Source organism: Scylla paramamosain, chromosome 17 (assembly GCF_035594125.1).
Source record: "Scylla paramamosain isolate STU-SP2022 chromosome 17, ASM3559412v1, whole genome shotgun sequence".
Classification (NCBI taxonomy): domain Eukaryota; kingdom Metazoa; phylum Arthropoda; class Malacostraca; order Decapoda; family Portunidae; genus Scylla; species Scylla paramamosain.
Genome location: NC_087167.1, coordinates 6,992,501 through 7,015,049, shown reverse-complemented (window position 1 = coordinate 7,015,049; position 22,549 = coordinate 6,992,501). Strand labels below are relative to the sequence as shown.

The following is a 22,549-nucleotide window of genomic DNA, read 5'->3' as shown; positions in this document are numbered from 1 at the left end:
CATCGCAAACCGCTGTCTTTGTGACTTTATTACCGCCGGTATATGATAAACGACAAAGGTTTCAAGGTTCCCGACAGACACTATCTTTTTAGAGACTATGGAAGTATGAGTGGTGTTCACAACAACGTAGAAGTGACTGTGAGCAGATATACCTTCAGGTGCTGCAGTAAGTTTGGAGCTGTTGTTTCTGATGTGGCAATGCACTCTCCACGCTGCTTACGAGCTGTCTGAAGAGCGCCACTTCTGTCAATTGGAAGGATAAAAAAATGCTTGTAAGCAAATCACTGATAATTGTCTGGATGTCAGTTTAGGGTTAAATCACAAAATCTTAAGAAATGAAACATTAATTGCCCATGCACGGGTCAGGCAGAGTCGGCTATCTACACAGTTATCATTTCTCCTTTTTAGTGATATGATAGTGTTATCAGTAATATGGAAAAAAAATAACAGGCAACTTAGACATACTTTATTGTTTAAATATGCAAAATTTATTGTAATTCCTTGTAACGGACTCGGCAACTGCCCACCACAGGGGCCTTCCTTCTGTTCCTTATGTGGAGAGTAGAGTGACTTGCATGTAAGTCATTAAGCGCATTAAGGCCGCCAGCAGCCTTGACTCGAGGACACGGCGCGGCACTGGCAGTCACGAGGAGGGGTGAGGCTGAGGGTGATCATCTCATGGTGACGGAGAGGAGGAGTCAAAAGGAAAACTGTACGACGAGGTGGAAATGAATGGCAAAGACGAAAAGTTAATGTATAAAAACACTTGAAGCCTTGTGTGTGTGTGTGTGTGTGCTGTTGAGTTGGCAAAAAATCAGTCATTTCCGGGGAGGTATTCCGTCTCAAGACAAATAGACGATCCAATGATCATCACACACACACACACACACACACACACACACACACACACACACACACACACACACACACACACACACACTGTTGGAGTTATAATCTAAAAAAGTAAAATTGTGTTACTATAATAATGTAGTAATTAAAATGAATATAAAACAAAAACAACAAAACGGACGCCACATTGCAGTTTCTGTTACACTCCCCTTTCCTCTCATCTTCTCTTGGAATAAAACCAAATGGTATGACACTAAAAACCTTACCACACCACTGTAGTCCTCAGTACGGCATTCCCCAGGGCACGGAACAGACTGAGGCAGGAACACTCACTGCAATTCACCGTAATGACAATGAGGGGGATCCTAATTTGACTTAATATTTTGCTGTAATTCTTTTATTTTTTTCATTCTTTACAGCGTATATATTTCCACAAAGATACATCACAAGTACACACCTCTTCGCATGTTACGTTAGTGATTCCCAGGCAGGTTATCTTGCACTGTTCTTATTATCTTGCACTGTTCTTACTGCATCACGCACTTCATTACTTCAACTCCAGACTTATATTGATGTTCTCAGACGTACAGTGAGTCAGTGTGAGAGAATCAACACCACAGCATAGTATTAATGTTGGAAATAGGGCAGTCAGCACCTCATTCATTATTTAAAGGACAATAAAGCTTATTTATGTAAGGCAGAGTTTGTACGCATTCCACCGCGTGTTTGCTAAATGTGCTGAAGGAGAGATGTAGTGGAGATGTAGTAGAGCTGTTGCAGACTGGCGCTTCTATTACCGTCACGAGTGGCTCATGCTTTTAATGTGTTATTTTCGTTAATGTGAGTAGACCGTAATGAGACTCGACTGTTTTTTCGCACCATCCTCGTGGCAAATCATATACTTTATCAATATATACGCCATTAATGTCGCATTTTTATTAAGTAACTGCCACGTAATACCTCCTAACTGATTTTCAAAGAGAAATGCCATGGTAATGACCTACTTGTACATGTCAATTAAATATACAATTCTACCTGAAAAAATTTAGTCAGTCAGCATGAGACGGACGTAATTCAGTAATAACACCGAGGATTACCGACGTGAGTGATGCCGATGAAGGAGAAAACAGACAGAAGATGGCGGGAAGGCAAGATAAAAGGTAATGGCGATGCATCAGGCGGACCTCACTCATGCTGCGACTGCATCCACTCATTCTTCGGCTTTTGGGACATCTAAGTTTGTGCTCATGATTCTGGTAATAATTCAACAACGGTTATGCATTATCAGTGGGGAATATATCCATGAGAACTATCTAATCATCTCTGTTGTCTCTGGAAATAGTCCTTGTGAAAGCCCGAAGTGTCTCAAGGTTTGGGCTGAATGCAGAGCGGAGGTTTGGTCTTGATGGTCGCCGCATAAATCGAAGTTGCACTCCTGGCTAGTCTGAGAAATACTAGCCTTTCATCGACCACAACAAGTCATGCACAAACTTAATGATGCAACATTGATTTTACGTCCAAATTCACTCTTCATCACTACCCCGCCAAAGTAAACAAATATTAACCCCAGGCGTGGTGCGTGTCAGCAGTGATTAGGCGCACTCGTGTCTCATGCGGCGGTGTGAGGGGACAGGGTCTTGCTGATTCTATACAAAAGTGTCAGTGTTTGTGATGACAGTTCTGGATGGTGGACGAAGAAAAGCGAGACTGTACTATGAAGTATAATGAAAATAATTCCTAAGCTGAGAAATTAACTTTACTCACGTACACAAGGCTTTGAGCGTATTCGTGAATTTATTTAGCCTGTCGAAATGAAGAATGCATGGTGAACTAGAAGAATTTTACAGTGCAATGACCATATATTGCAAGATAATAACCGTTTTTAGATAGAAGATTCTCGTCAAAAGAAGTAAAAAAAAAAAACCTTCACTCAAATCGTTAAGGTCTGGAACCTTCCCAGGTACTTGGACTCTAATGTGTTATAGTACAAAGGTTAAATCCTTTCCAATGCCATCATGAAGTATTGCTTCTTGTAAGTTGTTGTTGATGATGCAGCACTGCTCGTCTCATCCTGAGTTGTAGTTACACCAGTGATAGCTATTATTTTGTTTCAATAAAAATCTCCGGAAGACTTTTCTATGATACACGCCCTTTCTTTCTTTCCTGCCTGCAACAGATGGAGGGAGGAATAGACGAAGAGTTTTCGCCTGAACCATCCTTCATCTCTTTCTTTAGATTGGACAGTGTAGCGTATCACAAAACCTTGTAAATAATGCTGCCGCTTGTTCTTCCTTTGTGTTCCTCTGTACAGCGACCTCCCTCTCACACCACTGAAGGTCAATGAGCAGCCTTCACAGCGCCGCTTCCCTAGTCTTTCTTCACTCTGCTGTTCCGCACTGAGCTTTCTTTTCACTCCCTTCCTCTGTGTCCCGCCGTGCACATAATAGGATCAGAAATCAGACACGATAAAAACCTTTCTTCGATTCCTTGAGTACAGGTTCATAAGTTAGGGGAGACCTTGCAAACCTCCCTTCCATATTACGTAATTGTATCACTAACCGCAAGCCGGCCACCTTACGAACTACTTCATTCCCTGTATGAGCTATTGAGAAAAGTCTAGCCTGGTACAAGCTTGAGTAATAAAAACGCAAAACTGTGTGTGTATGTGTGTTAGTTTCCCTAATAGTAGATAAGTAAGCGCATTAACTTTTAAGCCCATCACTCAACTCAGAGCAAGGAATTTACAGCACCATCCCCAAACCCGACGCGTGAGGCTGCGGCTGAGCTTAGCGTGTCCTAACATAACGAGACGAGGAGGAAAATGAGCCCAAAGAGATATTGTGTGAGTCACAGAAAATGGAAAGAGTTAAAAGAGCCAATATATGAGAATACACTACGTCATTTACATGCTGGTGATGTGTGTGTGTGTGTGTGTGTGTGTGTGTGTGTGTGTGTGTGTGTTTATCAGTCTCAGGGCAATCTGATACGACTACAGTGATCATTACACACATTCACTCTTTTTAACTGAAGATCTTTATTTGTAGGTACTTATTGTCCTAAAGGTAAAATCATATAACCGTTATTGTAATCTAGTCAGTAACAGTATGTTCTACTTTAGCAAACAAAATAAAGTATATTCTTCCCAATAAGGTAATCTCACGTGTAATCTTGCCAATAAAGAATGCAAAAATTATCTCAGTGCCGTAGTCTTATCAACAGAGCCCCGTAGCTGGTGTACTCTCATAAATTCAGTAATGGCATTCCTGCGCCCCTCTCATAAATAAACAAATCCCACTGCTCTACTTTTAAAGATTAAATAATCTACTAAATGTGCAGTGAAGTAATCTCAGCGATGTACTCTAAAAAAATGCAGCAGGTGATGTGGAATATTTATTAGATCGCCTCTCCATCACAATGCACTCCACTGGCACTCTCCATTACTGCACATTGCCACACTCCACACATGCATGTATTTAAAGGATTCACACATTTTATTTTCATACTTTCTCACTCTCAGCAACGTGAATCTGTTTTGCCGCCCAAAAAGATTCAATAACAATTACTCACTGTTGCCATGAAAATAATAAAACACATGCATTATAAGACCGAGTTGCCGCCATGACAGCACGAATCCTGCCACACACTGAGTGTATCATGTCTGGAGTCCTGCATATTGTGGTCCGTGTTTGAGAAGAGGAGGAACATAATTTGTGTGTGTGTGTGCGAGATCGCCTCCACCAACCCAACCAGTCCCGTCTTTTCATCCTAAGTACTCAAGATTGCGGCGTGTTAAGCAAATTTCCTTGGAGCAATCTCTTCTCTCCCAGTAAATACGGACAAACTCGTGGCTCGTCACTCCTTCACGTGAGAGACGCAGCGCCGCTCCCTGACAGACAACGGCGCACGGCACACAGCACGTGAGGGGCGCAGCGCCATGCCTTGAAAGACAAGCCAGCGACGCCACAGCTTCAACTCAAGTCAACATAGCTCCACAGATTTCCGTGTGTTTGTATTCTAGATAACGTAATCTGTTAACAGCCTTCAGGAGTCACCTGTCCACAGCCTTCAAGAGTCAGCCAGCAAACACTGTTAACACTTCACTCGATGAACTCAACACGCTACCTGTAGAGGCAGCGCGCGACGGAGACGACGCGGCGTGTGGCGGCGCGGCGAGAAGGAAGGAAAATAGGTGTGTCAGGCAGGCTGCTCGCGTGGCCTGGTAGGTCACGCAGGCGGCAAACACCTTAAGGCCACCGGTGCTAGCTGCCGGGGCTCCTGTCCTGCTGCCCCGTGTGATGCCTGCGGTGACCGACAGAGTGGCGGAGATGTGTGACCTTCGGCTGCCTTTTGGCCCCGTCTTTCTGTTCACCTCACGCACGGCTCCCTCCTGTGTGTGCCGCTGCGTGTTCTGTGGCTGGCAGTGTCCCCCCCTCGCCGACAGGACAGGCAGGTCCTGGTCCAGGGTCAAGGTGATGCAGGCCGAGAGGCAAGTGTATATCCACCACAGCCGCCACTGCCAGCTGTCACGAGTGAGTCGTGTGCAAGTGTTGTCACTCCATTCTCGTCAGCATCCACTCAGTCACTCCTGCAGGCTTGGCTGCTCCCTCTGCTGTGCCGCCTGTTCGCTGTCTGCCGCCGTGCTCCGCGCCAGCACCCTTCGCTGCCTCGTGGCAATGGTGAGGCGCAGGAACCTTCAGGAGCAACAAGCCTTCAGCGCCAAGATCGGCAAGGAAGAGTGAGTCACTGCAGTGACCACCACACTTGTTGTCATCACCCGCGAGAGAGAGAGAGAGAGAGAGAGAGAGAGAGAGAGAGAGAGAGAGAGAGAGAGAGAGAGAGAGAGAGAGAGAGAGAGAGAGAGAGAGAGAGAGAGAGAGGCCTATAGTTGGTCACAATGAGATAAAAGGGTCGTATTCTAAACACTCTCATTAGACAGTATTCTTAAAGGCCACAGTCGTAAGTCAGATTCTCATCTTTTTTTTCTGTTGATGCTACTGGAGTCTTCTTAGACTCTCAGTAGAATCAGGACAACAATAATGAACATAAACCTCGAATAGCTTCCACTACAGCCTGTGAATGGTCAGAGAGATGACAGCGAAATTTCAAGGAACAGTCTGGAGGCACAAGTCATGAATTACGAAGATACACAAGACAGCCTCTCCTGCTCGCCTCTCCAGTCTGCGCCAACACAATATCCTGGAGGAGGCGTGGCTTTGGCGCTGCTTCCACAAAGTCCCGAGGATCGAGCGCTGGGTTCCTCTGTACACGGACGCCAAAAGCAGGAATGTGGTATTGCCTCTCGAATTTTGTACAAACATTAGCGACACAACATTTGGTGCTCGTGTTTGGCGGGACAGTGTTTGCTTGAATCTTATCTCCGCGCCGTTCTCTTCCTGTTAATCCTGTTGTCACTCCTGCTGTTATGTTTGATAATGTTGCTGCTTCTAATTCTAGTTTAACCACCACCACCACCACCACCACCACCACCACCACCACCACCACCACCACCACCACCAACAACAACAACAACAACAACAACAACAACAACAGCAACAAGACAGCTTCCCCCCACCACAGCCATCACCAACGCAAGTAACAACAACATTGATGATAACAACAAGAACAACAACAACTACTACTACTACTACTAATACTACTAATACTACTACTATTACTGTTACTACTGTTACTGCTGCTGCTGTTGTTGCTGTTGATGCTGTTCGTACTAACAATAGTAGTAGTAGTAGGAGGAGGAGGAGGAGGAGGAGGAGGAGGAGGAGGAGGAGGAGGAGGAAGAGGAGGAGGAGGAGTTGTACAGTGTCAGAAATGGTATGTTGTGCACTACGAGTACTGGAGCCTGTAAGAGTTTCAAGATGTGGTGCTTGCTTCACTCAGCCCGTAATGTGATGAACACGTCAATACGGGCCGGACAGAGGCCTTTGTACTGGATCGACGCCTGCTTGGATGCGTAAAGAAAAAGAAGAAAGGAACTAAACAGTGGACGGTTGAGTAAGCTTTACTTAATCGGAAATACTTCAGCAAGGGATGAGCTTTGAATTTCTGGTCCAGATTCCTTGTATAGCTACGCTCAGAATGCCGCATGCTGAGGGTGAACCGAGTTGTGCGTCATTAAAGAAGAGGCGCAGCTATGTGGAAGGCTGTGTGCGGCTGACAGGTGGAGAAATTGAGTTTTGAGACGCTGAACGCCACAAGGATTTCTCTTCCCTATTCTGGGGTAGTGGGAAGTCAGAAGTCAGGCATCATGTAGCGAGTCTATGAGAGTTGCGAAGCTCCCGTCAGGAAGGTCTGTCAAGGACGCTGAGAAATTTCAAGTGGCGTTATCACTGGAGTGCAGGACGCCCACCGTGCGCCCTGGCGCCCCGCACTCCTCGCCCCTTTGCCTTGCGCCCCGTCCCTGGCCGCACTCCCTGCCACGCCGCCACCCATGCCATTAGATCCACAAGCGGCACCACGCCCTAACCCAGTGGTGAAGTGGACAGGCGGCAAAGCTCGGCCGTGCACCTCCCTTTAAATAATTACAAATGTATACAACATTATCTTAACGATTCCAGCTGAACGCAGCGGTGACTATGACAGGAGTTCGTGAAATGAGAAATATTTATTAAAATTCCTGCAGTATATGTTTGGGCAGGTGTGAGTGGATGCCTTCACGCGCCGCTGCTTCCCTCCCTCAGTCCCCGGGGAGGCCGCGCAGCGCCTCACTCTAGGCTCTGCCTCCAGGTCTTGCTTTCATTATGTTTATCGGTCTTTATATTTACATCACCGCCTACATCCTTATCCAGGGAGTGAAAACACCGCCACCCCAAGTGCTGACATGTCCTTCAGGCTGTGTGTGTGTGTGTGTGTGTGTGTGTGTGTGTGTGTGTGTGTGTGTGTGTGTGTGTGTGTGTGTGTGTCAGGATGAGGCTCACGGCGCCCCAGCCTCGCCCAGCCTGTTATTGCTCACGAGGGAGAAATCTGATAACGTCTATTTGTATTTTTAAGCAGTTTCACATTAGTCAACAGCCGAAGCCCGGACTGGGGAGCCATTTTCCAATACAGTAAAAACACACTGGAATCATTGGAAAGAATGGAGCCATTATCTCAAATATAACATTTCAGTAAAATTTCCATTTCCAGGGAGACTTTGTAGGAAGCGGCATGAATATGGTGTTCACAGCCAAGCCCTCCCGACAATAAACAATAAGGATAAAATTACGCGTGTGTGTAATGACGTCGTGAAGCCTTTAGGTGCTGGGGAGGTGGACATTAAGGGCGGCGGCCAGCAAGACACCGCCGAGCCTGACAGGGGGCAAGCCACGCCCTCTTCCTTCAGCATGGCTCTTCCCACGCTTAGCACTCCCCTGCCTTCCGCAGCGAGGAATACAATCTGTTACATGTTTCTGATCGCAATAATTCCGCGACTGTGCCCGAGAGTTCCTTGCCAATTTTTTTCCTTCCGTTCCTGGCCTACCCTCCCCAACCATTCCAACACCGGCCGTGCCATCAGTGGCTGCCGAGTGACGCTGCCTCCCTGAGCAGCGCCACGGCACCTTCCTAGCGACGCCCTTCATCCATCGCGAGGACTATAGGCCGCTGCTGGTCCTCGCCGCCGCTTGCTAGGCTGCTCGGCGCTGGCCAGGATAATTAGGCTTAGCTTTGTCTCTTCACGTTCGTCTTGAGCCTTAAAACTTACTATGTTCAGTTTCCCAAACATTCGCTGCCTCGCCTCACGACTCGCAGAGAGAGACGGCGTCATCGGCGCGCGGCGGCGTTGAGCGGCTTTGTGCCTTCACTTCCTGCCGCCCCCCACGAAGCCAATCGAGCCAGAGGCTGCCAAGAATTCACCTGAGTCCTCAGCGGCAGGTGGTCTGAATTTTTCTCTCCGCGCCGCTGCCCTCGCCACCCCGCCCTGGATTCCTGCAGGCCGCGCACCTGTGTGGCAAGGGGCGCCCTGCCCCCCTGCTCCTGCCAGGGACTGCTGACTATTGGGGCACGGCCATTATGACGACGACCACAAGGACACTGAACACAACGATGACGATATTTCAAATTGCGAATGTATTCATATGCCACCATTACTGTATTTCTATAATACTGGTACAATACCAAAAGCAGTATCGACAACAACAAGAACAAAAGAACAATACCAACCTCAACAGCTACCACTACCACTGACTGATTTAATGGCACCATAACAACAGGGTCAGATGGCGGAATACACAGGGAAAACTATGAAGAACGCCACACACGAGGTCCTGCCTTCATTCCTGAAACAAATTTATTACAGCGTCTCTGTGACCTGCAGGGATGACTGGTTGTGCAAAAGCGTCAGTAAAGATGGGAATGCGTTATTGCAGGTATGACGTTCACCTGATCACTTTCTTGTGTTCAGTTGACATAGTAAGGTTAATGATCTTGCAACTCAGGCTCTCGTCACGGCGACCTGCTCCCTGACTATCACTCAGATGGACAGACAGTAAATGCATGAATGAATAAATAAATAAATATACAAATAAATACCTAAATAAATAACCGCCGTCAAAGGAATAGTAAGAATAAGTTTGCAGCAAGGCACAAGCAGCATTTGACAATAAAGGTAGCAATTAAATTTTGGTAGCACAGCGTTTTCAAAGACTTCACCGGCCTCCTATTTATGCACACACACACACACACACACACACACACACACGTGACACTGGCAGCATTTTACCTGGGGTCAATTATCGCATGCAAACAACCTAATTACATACCAATTATTCACAGGCCGCCCGCCGCGTCCACCACGCCGCCGCCCAGCCAGATTTGTGTATTACAGTGTGTGTGTGTGTGTGTGTGTGTCGGTTCACCACGCCGCCAAATTTGTGTAATACTGTGTGTGTGTGTGTGTGTGTGTGTGTGTGTGTGTGTGTGTGTGTGTGTGTGTGTGTGTTTAAAGGACCTAGACACAATAAAGACATGATTGAGTGTGTTTCATAATAATTCATCACGTCGAGTAAGATATCAAGAAATAAATCCTGAACTCCAAGCATCACGTATCTACACACGAGCACACACCGTAAGTGAACACCACCGAACAGCTTTCACTCGATCCAGATAACGCGTCCATTCACTGGCATGCGAGACAGGCCGATGGAACAGACGAGGACGGGGTCGTCTCCCACTTGATCAGCGTTTGTGCGAATGCGGTCAGATTCAAACAGAGGCCCGTGTGGTTACCTCATGGTCATTTCCCTAAAAGCTGAGAGTTATGGTTTCACGGATATATAGTCAAAACATGTAAAATAATCTATGGTATACTGTCTTTGTATGAATGATGTGTGCTTTTGTCATGTTCATCCCATCTTTTTCTCTTGATGCTCATTAAAAGCTCTTCTTCCAGCGTAACATGTTCGTGTGTTATGCTTCCGCCTTGCTTCTACATTATACGTGCAAAATTTTAAGAATGATGATGCTATATATATTTTCCTTTTCTTTTTTTCCCCAATTCTTTTTAGCGTGTTATGCTTTGTACCTTTTAATGTCCATTTTTTTTTACTTCCTTTATATATATATATATATATATATATATATATATATATATATATATATATATATATATATATATATATATATATATATATATATATATATATTGGAAAGTGGTGTTTCTGCTTTGTTTTTTTTTCGTTTTGTTTGGGAATTTTATTTTATTTTATTTATTTTTTTTTTTGCATTTTCACGCTTTTTCAGCGTTTTGGAAAGGTGTGCTTTTTATTGTTTTACGTGACTACAGTTCATTTTAGAATGTTTATTTTAGAGTTATAATTAGTTCGAATTGTATTACGCATTTAAGTAACCTCAAGTCAAGCGTTCATATTGTGATTGATACAAGCGTGGACTGCAGGATTTTTGCGCTTTCCAAATTCAGCTTTTTGTAATAACTTTATTGTAAAACTGTAGTTGATGAACTACTACCACTACTGCTACTACTACTACTACTATTTATAAGAACATTAGAAAAAAAAGCCGGTTAGGATGGTTGGCCTACACTGGGCAGCTCGTAAACGCCCTCCCCTTGCCAAACTTCCTGTTACTACCTGTCTTTCCCATTCATATAATGATCTAACCTTCTCTTGAAACTACCTAGCGTGTTGGCGCTGACCACATGACTGCTAAGCCTGTTCCACTTGTCCACCTTTGTTTGTGGACCAGTTCTTATCAATCTCTTTCCTAAACCTAAACTTATCGACCTTAAGTATATCCTCAAGTTCTGTCCGGATTGCTTACTATGAGAACGTCAATTATCCTTTGTTTATTCCGTTTACCAGTTTTAATACTTCTATCATGTCCCTACGCACCGTTCTCCACGCCGCTAGGTGTGTGTATTACAATGTGTGTGTGTGTGTGTGTGTGTGTGTGTGTGTGTGTGTGTGTGTGTGTGTGTGTGTGTCACGGTCTACCACGCCGGCTGTGCCTCTGATAAATGTGTGGAACTCAGAAGCTGGGGTGGCCGGAGGCTGGTTATCTCACTCCTCTACCACCACCACCACCACCACCACCACCACCGCCGTCATCACTCCTTACGAACACTACTACCGCTACCTAATTGCCACCGTATCCTCCACCGTCGTCATCATCACCACCATCATCCTTATAATCACCATAATAATAATAATAATAATAATAATTATTATTATTATTACAAATGTTATTCAAATTTTACCAAACTAATTATACGACCCGTCAAAACTATGCGTGCGCCCGTGTGTGTGTGTGTGTGTGTGTGTGTGTGTGTGTGTGTGTGTGTGTGTGTGTCCTCCCGTCTGTCTGTCTGTCTGTCTGTGTCTGTAGACATGTAACTACTTTTCCTATCTTCGTTTCCTCCCCTCTCTTCTTTCCTCCCCTCGTTCCCTCCACTCTCATCACCCCTCTGCTCTTCCTCCTCCCTTCTCTCTCTCTCTCCCTCCCGCGTGTGTTGACTTAATCTTGTAATAGGGTGACAACAGGGGGAATGGGGGAGGGGGAGGCAAACTTCTGAGACCAATATGAGGAGTTGAGGAGGAGGAGGAGGAGGAGGAGGAGGAGGAGGAGGAGGAGGAGAGAAGGAAGAGGGAATAAAAGAAGAAATGTGAAAGAAGTCGGAGGTGGAGGATATTTTTAGTGTGTGTGTGTGTGTGTGTGTGTGTGTGTGTTCGGAAACATGAAGGACACAAACATACATATATGGCTTCTTACACACACACACACACACACACACACACACACACACACACACACACATCTCTCTTTCCCTCTCTCTCTCTCTCTCTCTCTCTCTCTCTCTCTCTCTCTCTCTCTCTCTCTCTCTCTCTCTCTCTCTCTCTGTCAACACAATTAAAAACTTGCGCAAGAGTCTATCTCCCTCCATCAATAACGCCGGAGAGAGAGAGAGAGAGAGAGAGAGAGAGAGAGAGAGAGAGAGAGAGAGAGAGAGAGAGAGAGAGAGAGAGAGAGATCTGAAAAATAAAACTGTTCGTGATGTTACACTTGTTATAATGCAAGCCCTAGACCACTGTCACTGTGACGCGAGGGCTCACCAGGTAACGTTACTTACTCTTCATGTTCTGGGATCTGGATGATATTAAAGAACAGCTTTCTTTAATTTATTAATTACAATTGTACCAAATTAAGCTCTAAGTTCCTAATACTAATGAAAATAAGTGAACTAGTGGAAGCTCTAACTTGTTTATAGTCAGCAGCGTTCAAAGTTCCTCCTGGATTCTTTATGTTCACTGTTCAGTCTTAACACAGTCGTTGTCCGATCACTTCACCATTCTGGCTCGCCATCATGGCTGGAAGCTGTGGGGGCGTGAGCGATTACGCACTCCTCGTTTCTCGTTGTCCTGCCTTCCTCACTGCTCGCTTCATGGGCTTATTTCTCGATTCACTGCAGAATTGTTTCCTGAAGTCTGGGTCCCAACATGCCTCCCGCTTTAGGAAGGCGTCGTCCCTGAGGCCCTGAGGGAGTGCGTCGCCTGGGAACCGTTACCAACTGCCACGCCTCCTCCTGCGTCGTTCTTTTGGCAGGTCGTAAGAACATAAGAACATAAGAAATAAGGGAAGCTGCAAGAAGCGACCAGGCTTACATGTGGCAGTCCCTGTATGAATCACACCTACCTATTTCCATCTGTTATCCCCATCCATAAACTTGTCTAATCTTCTCTTAAAGCTCTCTAGTGTCCTAGCACTAACTACAATTTTTTCCTATCTCCTTCCTAAACCTAAATTTTTCAAGCTTGAACCCATTATTTCTTGTTCTACCCTGGTTGCTGATCCTAAGAATTTTGCTTACATCTCCCTTGTTATAACCCTTATACCACTTAAAGACTTCTATCAGGTCCCCTCTTAACCTACGTCTCTCTAGAGAATGTAAATTTAACAGCTTCAACCTCGCCTCGTAAGGAATACTCCTCATCCCCTGTATCCTTTAAGTCATTCTCCTCTGTACTGATTCTAATAGACCTATATCTTTCCTGTAATGTGGGGACCAGAACTGCACAGCGTAGTCTAGATGAGGTCTGACCAGCGCCAAGTATAACTTTAATATTACTTCCGGCCTTCTATGATGAGATAGATGCATGTGCAGGAGACGACCACTACCAGGGCCACCATGACTCCAAATACGACAGGTATCCAGGTTGGGACAGGCGGCATTGGTTGTCCACTTGGCTGTAGGGACTGCTACCTGGTCATGAAGTCAATCAGGGGAGTAGGGGACCGACTTCTGTCAAAGGAGGGAAGATTAGAAGTGTTCGGGAGCCAGTCCATCTCCTTAGGCCGGAACGTTGTATCAACATTAAGAAGTATGCTGAGTATGGTGAGAAGCGGCTTTGTGGCAAATGTATCGTGAGCAGGTAAGGACTGAGGGCGTTACACTCTTAAACAAACGTAAGCACTCCTGTTCCGTTAACGACCTGCTGCGTCTTCGTTACGGGTAGTAGTACAGTAATAGTAGTGGTGGTGGTGGTGGAGGTGGTGGTGATCTTGACGGTAGTAGTAGTAGTAATAGTAGTAGTAGTAGTAGTAGTAGTAGTAGTAGTAGTAGTAGTAGTAGTAGTACTAGTAGTAGTAGTAGGAGCGATAACAGAGGTAACAGTGGCGATAACCAATACTGTTGTAGTTGTAGTTGGTATAACTACAACAACAACGTGAAGGAATCTGACCAAAGAATAACAAAGAAGTTTACGGAGCATAAGCTGGTGGTTGTCGAGGAGCAGACGGCAGAAGAGTACCGAAATGGCAAGACCAGTTTGGTACAGCAAGTCTACCAATATTTGTCTCTTACGAACAATAATATAAGGAAAAAGTATCGTTCCGAATTAGGCAGAAGAGGAGATGAAGTTTATAAGCCATGTGGACGTAATGGGGATGCGAATAAGCATGTGGTCATCCAGCTCAGAGGTAATTACTAGGGAAAACAGAGGCAAAAATTACTATGTCAAACAATGCAACACTGCGGCAGACCATTAGAGCACCGGACAGTCAGTCATTGTGATCAAAAGCACTGTTGTCACCACGACCCTCAGACTCCACTCATGCACAGACAAGATCTTGGTACAGCGCTGCATCAGGACGGGGAGAGGAACCAAAAATCATGGCGTATCATTTAGCTGGAGAAGATATATAGTTCATGTTATCTATTTTTTTTTTTTTTTTTTTTCATGAAAGACAACTTAAAAATGCTCGGTGTCCAAGAAATGATAAGGTGAGATGGAGACTGAATTGTGAGTCTAATCAATCTGGTGAAGGGACTCACTCTTAAGGCGCTGAGGATCATAAGGTTCACCCTGCTAAAATTGCACAAAAGATCAAAGGCAAGAACCCCATAACGTCCCTTCGTCAGTCAAGTAATTTCCATTTGGAGAGGAGGAGGTGCGTCTGACAGCTGACTGAGCATTCAGGAGAGCCGTCAGTAATGAAATGGATAGATCGGCGAGTTGCGTGAGGATCGTTGGCGAGCGATAACAAAACAATAAATAAAAGAACACAACTTCCTAAAATTTGTCTTTCGATAACTTTAGGCGAAGTATGGTGCCCACAAAAAGCAACAAATATAATTATGCCCTAAGAGAAATCTGAGATAGACTTCCAGAAGGAGAAATAGTTACGGTAAGGTGGAAGCTGGAAAAAAAAAAAAAGTTTGCCAGATTTGATCAAAGAACGTTCATAAGACAGTGTCCCCAGCGAAGAATTCAGAAAAACTCCTTTAAGACGATGACCAAGATTCGATTAAGACAGCAAGAGGACAGCCAAGGAATCACCCTTCGCGGTGTCCTTACTGTCGATCAGATAAAAGATTGTGAACCGACAGGTGCTTGAGAATCTTTCTCCTGAGAGTCCCGAAACTTGAAAAAGGCAGGACGTTAACGCCGCAAGTCAGATTCTTAAAGGGATCAGAGCGATGATGTTTCTTCCTCCTTGCCACAGGACGAATGTCGGTAAACTTCCAAGAAGGAAAATGGAAGACGATAGACAAAGACACGAAAGTTTTGAGGAAGCAGAGTGTGAGCACAGATTGAGACGACACGAAGGACTCTGTTAGGACTGTGTAAGAACTCGAGGGTCAGCATCAGGGAAAGGAAAACATGATTTGAGAGACTCTGATAACACTGGTGACTGAATCAGAGAAAGAGGGAGAGGGAATAAGAAATCCAATATATCACTGTGGTGTTCTCTGAACTGAAAAAAAAAAAAGAAGGAAAAGATAAGCAAAAATGTTAAAAATATTTTAACTGCGTGTCATAAATCATGAGAAGTGATGGAGTTTGTAATATTCTGACATTTCATAATCACAGATTTTTTTTTTTTTCTTTTTTCCAGAGTAGCAGAACAAATCTGGCAAAAATATGTACGACGGGAATTACAAGTGATGGATGACTACAGTACTTTGCGTGAGCTGCTTCTGTGTGCTGATGAGGAGAGAGCGGCGGTGCTCAGCATTGTGATTAGAGAAAGTGTGTGGAATGTACACACACGCCTCCAGGTAAACACTAATCGCCTTTGTAATGCTGTACACAGAGAATTTCAGTTCTGACAGGCCAGCAGCAGTCACTTGGTGGGAAAGAAGACTACAGTAACTAACTTTTGGTCCCCTTTCCAAGAGAAAATGTCACAAGCTCGCACACTTCACTACACTGAAAAACAGCACACGGTGGTCAAGATGTGTGTGTGTGTGTGTGTGTGTGTGTGTGTGTGTGTGTGTGTGTGTGTGTGTGTGATGAAAGCATAGCGGAGAAAAAAAATCCAGCAGAATAAGGAAATGATGACATGCCAAAATGCTACAAGTGTTGGCCGAATGTATAAGGCAAAACAGAACTCGAGGTACGGTGTTGCATTAACTACTGTACATCACCAGGGACACGAAACCCTGGCCCTGCTTCATCCGACTTCTCAGCAAAGAATAACATTCAAAGCTGTTTGTAACGATTGAAATATCCGAAGATGGAAATATTAGTAAAGTGAAAATGTATCAGTATGTTCTTTGCTTTAGAATTCATGGTAAATATTTCCATGGCAAAATTAGATAAGACATGTAGAGCACGTATGTAATTACTGAAAGGTGATAATTACCCATGAGTCAGAGAAAGATAACGGAAAATATAAGAGCCGGCGAGAGCCACGTAAGGACTTAAGCTGAGGAGGAGAAAGTGAGACGAAACATAATATGAAGGTTGAGTGTAACCTCCGGCACTTGCGCGTTTGGGTGAGGAAGATGCAAACCTCGGTGGTGGAGATTGGATACACATATTAGATCTGACACCGCGAAGCCTGCAAAACTTGATGAAGAGAAAGTGTGAGGAGTTATCAGGACACCTCTAATGAAGCCGTCGCCTTGGTGATATTGTCCTCCTCCTCTCTCCGGAAAGGCATGACTAGAATGTTACGCATATTCAGACTATTTAATAATTTGATAATTGTGAAATGAAGACTGCGCGTGTACAAGTGGCGGTGGTGCTGTGTGACCAGTGGCAGATCTCATGCTTGCTGGACTAACTGCTGCTTCGCCCAACGCGCCACTGAGACTTGAAGGCACATGACGAGGGAGGACACTGCGAGGGTGGACGAGAGCTTTGTAGTGCCCGCCCATACTGGTGTGTGATGTGACGCGGTGTCTCCTACTACTACTACTACTACTACTACTGCAACTACTACTATCACCATCACTACCACCACCACCACCACCACTACTACTACTACTACTACTACTACTACTACTACTACTACTACTAATAATAATAATAATAATAATAATAATAATAATAATAATAATAATAATAATAATAATATTAACACTACCATTTTCACTACTACTACATCTACGACAACAACAACAACTACCACTACCACTATCAACACTTCCAACATCTCTTCTCACCACCATCACCACAACCACTACTGCTGTTCCACGGATCCCCAGTACACACATGAGGCCGCCTCGTATATGTATAGCAGCAGGCCACGACCATCACCACTAACATTCACTCCCACTCCCTGATTGCCCCTTCTACGGGAGGACTGGTGGGTTGCACGGGCCAGCTTCGCCTCTTGGGTTCCGCGTGAGGTGGTTCAGAATGCGGGTGCCGGGCCACACAAGGACGTCCGCTGTGGTCTGGCCTGCATCACCACACACTCAAGTCGTCAGTAATAGACTAGCGCCATTGATCATTTTGTAAGCGGACTTCATTTCACTTTTAGAACGGTGCTGTTTCATTGCTGCATCGCTATCGTGGACTGTGGCTGGGTTAATGGCTCCTCATGCTGGTGTGTGTGTGTGTGTGTGATCACAAACTACATCCTGACCTACGGGTGAGGATGAAGCCTTCCGCACAATACAGACATACACACATAACTCAGCTGACAGAGAACAGCAATTAAGTAACTGTTCACTCGTCTCTGAAAAGCCAACCTGAACTATGGGGGTGGGTGGCGAAACCTAAAAGACGTGTGTGTGTGGTGGTGGGGGGGGTGCGTAGGTGACACATCAAGAAACAATCATGACAGAGTAAACATTGCCGAGAATAAAGACATAAAGGCAGGCGAGCACAGGTGAGCACGCAGCCTTGCATGACGCTTCACGGAAAGGGTCTGGAATGGCGCGCTGCAAGCCAAACTATAAGGCAGCGCTGCTCTCTCTGTGTCACCCTGATGGCGGCCCGCGGCTCTCCATTAGTGGTGTGCGGCTCCCTCTCTCCTCGCACCCTCAAGAATTTTAAACAATCAATACGTAAATTTGCAAGAATATCATGACTATTCACGAAACTACTACTACTATTATACTCCTGAGCGAGCGAGCGAGCGTGTGTGTGTGTGTGTGTGTGTGTGCGCGTAAAGCTCAGTAATATCATAAAAGTTTCCAGGCCGTGCATTTCTGTCAGCATAACATACGAGTAATACCAATTTGATCTCGAGTCATTTCGTCGGTTATATTTCAGCTCAGCACGGTGTTGCTTTGCCCTCCCTGCCCCGCGCCACCTCCCCCAGCCACACCCCAGCCAGGCAGCATTGCATCGAATTTTAATGACACCTGGCACGCACCGACATCGTACTGCCATTGATTTGTCCTAAGAAGAAAATCAAGTGAACACTGCTCTTTGTTTAGCCCTCGACAATTACAACTAAGGAAAATGTGAAAATGAAGAGCTGGCTTGGAATGACTGAATCGGGTCACGGTTTCTGAAGACCCGCCTTTGCTATCCTGATATGTAGATGAGTAAATGGAGAAATGGTCAAGCAGGTCGTGCAGAAAATAAATAATGGCAGTCGTCGTGCGGGAACAGCAGCGTGTGGGAGGAAATGGCAGTCTACTCCCAGCCACTGATGGGATTATACTCGTACGCTGCCCTTGTATACACGTGATCACAAGTCAGCTAAATATTTACTTTCACTTTTTTTTTTTTTTGTATCAGTTTCCCTCAATCTTAATTTCTCCGATATGGTAAGAGTGCATCAGCAGTAAAGTTTTGTAAGACCGTCACCAGCTCAGGATTAGGAATGAGGAAAAGTACAAGTCACGATTAATGGAGGCAAATAAGATTACGATTACTCGACTCGCACCGCTGGAACATGAAACAAAATCACACTCGACAAAAGAACAAACCTGGAAGACGTGTTTTGTGTTCTCTAATCATATGCCATTTTCTTCCCTATCGCTGAATTCCATGAACGGCGGACTAATCTTTCCAGGAAGGAGTCCCAGGGTACCCATTCCACAGGCAGCGCAGTCCAGGCGAGGGGATGGAGGGCGGGGCGGCGCATGATTTGATTCCCTCAGTTCCCTCATCATACACCACTTTCATTTTCCTTGACCTTGAGTTATACGAAAGGCTGGCCAACGTGTCCTGGCAGTCACAGGTCACCCGCTCCACAGGTAGTACAGCGGAGGCGAGAGATCGAAGGCAGCGCTGCGTGTGAGGCAGGAGGACGAGGGCGAGAGCGAGCACAAGGCCGCGTTAGTGGAGGGGACACCAAGTGCAATGGAATGCATCATTAATGAAAGAGATAAAAAGGAGTACGTGACTGTGAAATGCCGCCATTAATTGATTTCAGATATTACCACCACCACTATTTCACGTCAGTAATAAAACTGTCAGCCATGCAGAAAAAGCAGAGGTCACGCAAAAAAGATAAAGCGACATGGAAAATAGAAATAAATGGAAACAAAGACTAGAGGGGCAGGCCATTAAAAGTACTTCACACTGGCTGAGTCTGACGCGGCGGGCAGTGGTGGGTGCCAATGGAAGCTGGCAGAGGCACAGGACGGCGCCAGGTGAGGATAGGAGGGGGAGAAGGTAACGAACTAAGAATGATCAGCGAAGTAACAAAACGACAGATCCTTCAGAGCCACACAACCTCAAAAAAATAAGATGTCAAAACCATAGGACGCAAGAGTGACGACTACAATGAAGACGCGCCGAGTGAGGAACGAATGCAGGTACTGCCGAGACGACCAGTGCAGGCGAAAAGTCAAGCATCGACAAGCAACGGACGTGAAAGTACAGATTACAAAGGGGTGATGCAAGCTACACTGGCGGAAATAAAGGACTACAAAGGGAGGAAGACAGGCTACAAAAGGGGAAATACAGATTATAAAAGGGCAAATGCAAGCTACAAAGGGAAACACGGGGCTACAAAGAGCGCGGGGAAACAGGTGGCGGGACGGGGCTGGCATCCTCATTTCATCGCGAGTGACAAACACAATTTCTGGCTTCGTGTGGGTTGTAAGCAAAAGGCAGCTGCTGTGCCTGGGTGTAAAGCCACCAAGGTAAATTTCACCCACGAAAATGTCATCCGTCACAAAACTAAAACCTAACAAGCTATCATGGAGAAATCATTATGGGGAAAATCTCGAATGTGGAATTCCATGTGAAAAAATTATCAGGTGAAACTTGCAGTATATGAACAGACCAGACCAGACCAGACCAGACCAGACGAGAAGAGAGGCAGGAGGCGCTTCGTGCCCTTATAGGACGTGATATAGTGATGCTGGGTGTGGTCACCACGGAGTGTGGCCCTGTGGGATGTGGTGAGGAGGGCAAGGCTTCACGCTGTGTTGTAGAGAGCCACGAGTGAAGTTTTGGGTCACGCTGTACATGGCATCGCATACCACTGGAGTGTGAGAGCGTCTGATGAAGAGATTCTAGACACATTGTTATCGTGACGTAAACACTCCTTTCTCGGCTCCACCTCACCAGGCCATGTCTAGCAGCAGACCCAGCACCCTCAGACCCAGCAGCCCTTCCCGTGGCTGCTCTCGCCCCGCGCAGCCCTCCGCTCCCTGTCCGTGGCTGGGAGGTAGGCGGGATGTGCTGGTCCCAGACACAGCCCAGAGCGGCGGACCAATTAACGCCGGCGGGAGGGTCTGGCGACTGGCTGCAGCATTGATCAAACGAGCAGTTCACTATTCAGTGCAGCGATGAAATATTTCTACTGTAAAATTATTGAATGACCATCATTCACACGTGCCCAGATCACGTACAATAAATAACGTTTACAAAACTGCTATTAACATTCAACCTGAAATTCGCTTCTTCGCACAAGTCAAATATCATCCATGAGTAATTATGCTCCTCTCATTTTTGCACTTTTCATGCTTGAAATTTATTAGTGATTAATTTGGCAATTATGTGATTAAAAACAGGGAAGTTGCCAAGGAGGAAACAGTCAGTAGTGCGGCCAGTGACTTGTGTGTGGCTGTGGCGCGAGGAGGGTGACATGCACGTGCGTGGCCGCAGTTCAGGTCACCGTAAAGTTTACGGTTGTGGTCACAGTTGTGGATACATAATTGTTGATGTGTGTTCAGTCCAAACGCAGCGCGGTGCAGTGTACTGCAGTGCCACAAGTCATTTCACTTCATATCATGAAAGTGACTCGATGTTCGGGAGAAGTGAGCGATGTGGCCCTTGAGCCAGAATGTCCGGTGCCGGATCTGTTGGCCAGGACCGGTGGCGTCCGCTGTCAGCAGCAGCGGCAGGACGTTAGAACACGAGGGAGCGATGGGCCAAAGGCGGTGACGCTGGCGTGGGAGGCGAAACGGAAGAGGGAGAAAGAGGAGCGAAAGAAAACGGAAATGAAACTACGGACAGTGGTCCTCAACCTGAAAGTTCCCCACTTGGAGGCCGGCTTTCTCACGGTGCCGCCGCGTCCCCGCCACCACCGCCACCACCTGTGGAGACACCCCATCCTGGCGAGTCTGCAGTAACATGGTCACCGTAACCACAGATATCAATCAGCAGATGTCACATGAGCCTCTCAGGGAACCAGCGTTCTTCACAAACAGTATCACCACTCAGTCTCAACTCTTTGATGAAACGACCAGCCATCATCTAAGTTACCCTTTGGCAGCGCGGCTCACTACAATACGGAGCCCTTTTCTTTCATTTCTTTTTTTCTTTGTTTTTCCTTTCCTGCACGAAAGTGTAAGTCAATTAAACCTTAGAACAGGAGAAGCAATCACGGATGAAATGAGCCTCGCTGGTCATGTAGGGCTCGGTTGGACGCAATGTCTATGAACAAGTGTCTCGACGTGATTGTCAGGCATATTCACCTTAGGTTTATATAAGCACACTGACTGACGACCAAGCAGCATAAGATGGAGAGTTGATATAATCACAACACAGCCTCAAGGGACTCAGGTCAAGGTGCAGCGCCAATCCGCGTCCTGCTGCCTCGCGATGCTAGACTCCATGGGGAGGGAGTCACCACCCACCTGAGAACGGAACACGTGCCGTGTTTCGGTGAGTAGGGCTGTGTGTCGCGGGACTAGCAAGTAGCCAGAAGGGAGTATGACAGCAGTGAGGGATCAACACAACAAGTACAGCCTAAAATGATAACGGCCCACTACCTCCAGGTGACCCGATCCCATGTCGCCGCAGGTCGTGATCCTGTCGAAAGTCAGAATCAATTGTTGCGTGGCTCAGCGAGCACGGCGGAGGCCAAGCTGGTGCCTCGCCATGGTGTCGTGAACGATGGATGGTGATGGCGCCAGCCGCCAAATAATGTCGCCTGAGGTTGACAGTTCTCACCACAGCGGCTGTTCTCATTATCGGCGTGTAACAGCCTTTCTAGGATTTGATGGCCGCGAACACACCTGCATTACACAGTACTGGCACCTCCCCCCCGGCCAAGGACACGGGGACTGCCGGACGAGGAATCACAGGCGGCTGGAGCATCACGAAGGACG

At 46.2% G+C, this 22,549-nt stretch overlaps 1 long non-coding RNA gene across 2 annotated transcripts in view; it reads right to left on the bottom strand.

Moving 5' to 3' along the window:
* LOC135108399 (uncharacterized) overlaps positions 1-22,549 on the bottom strand; it is a 329,608-nt gene that overhangs the window by 257,023 nt on the left and 50,036 nt on the right. For both annotated transcript variants that reach the window (XR_010272248.1, XR_010272246.1), the window contains one exon: positions 153-243. This is a non-coding gene — a long non-coding RNA (uncharacterized LOC135108399). The remainder of the gene's footprint in view (positions 1-152; positions 244-22,549) is intronic.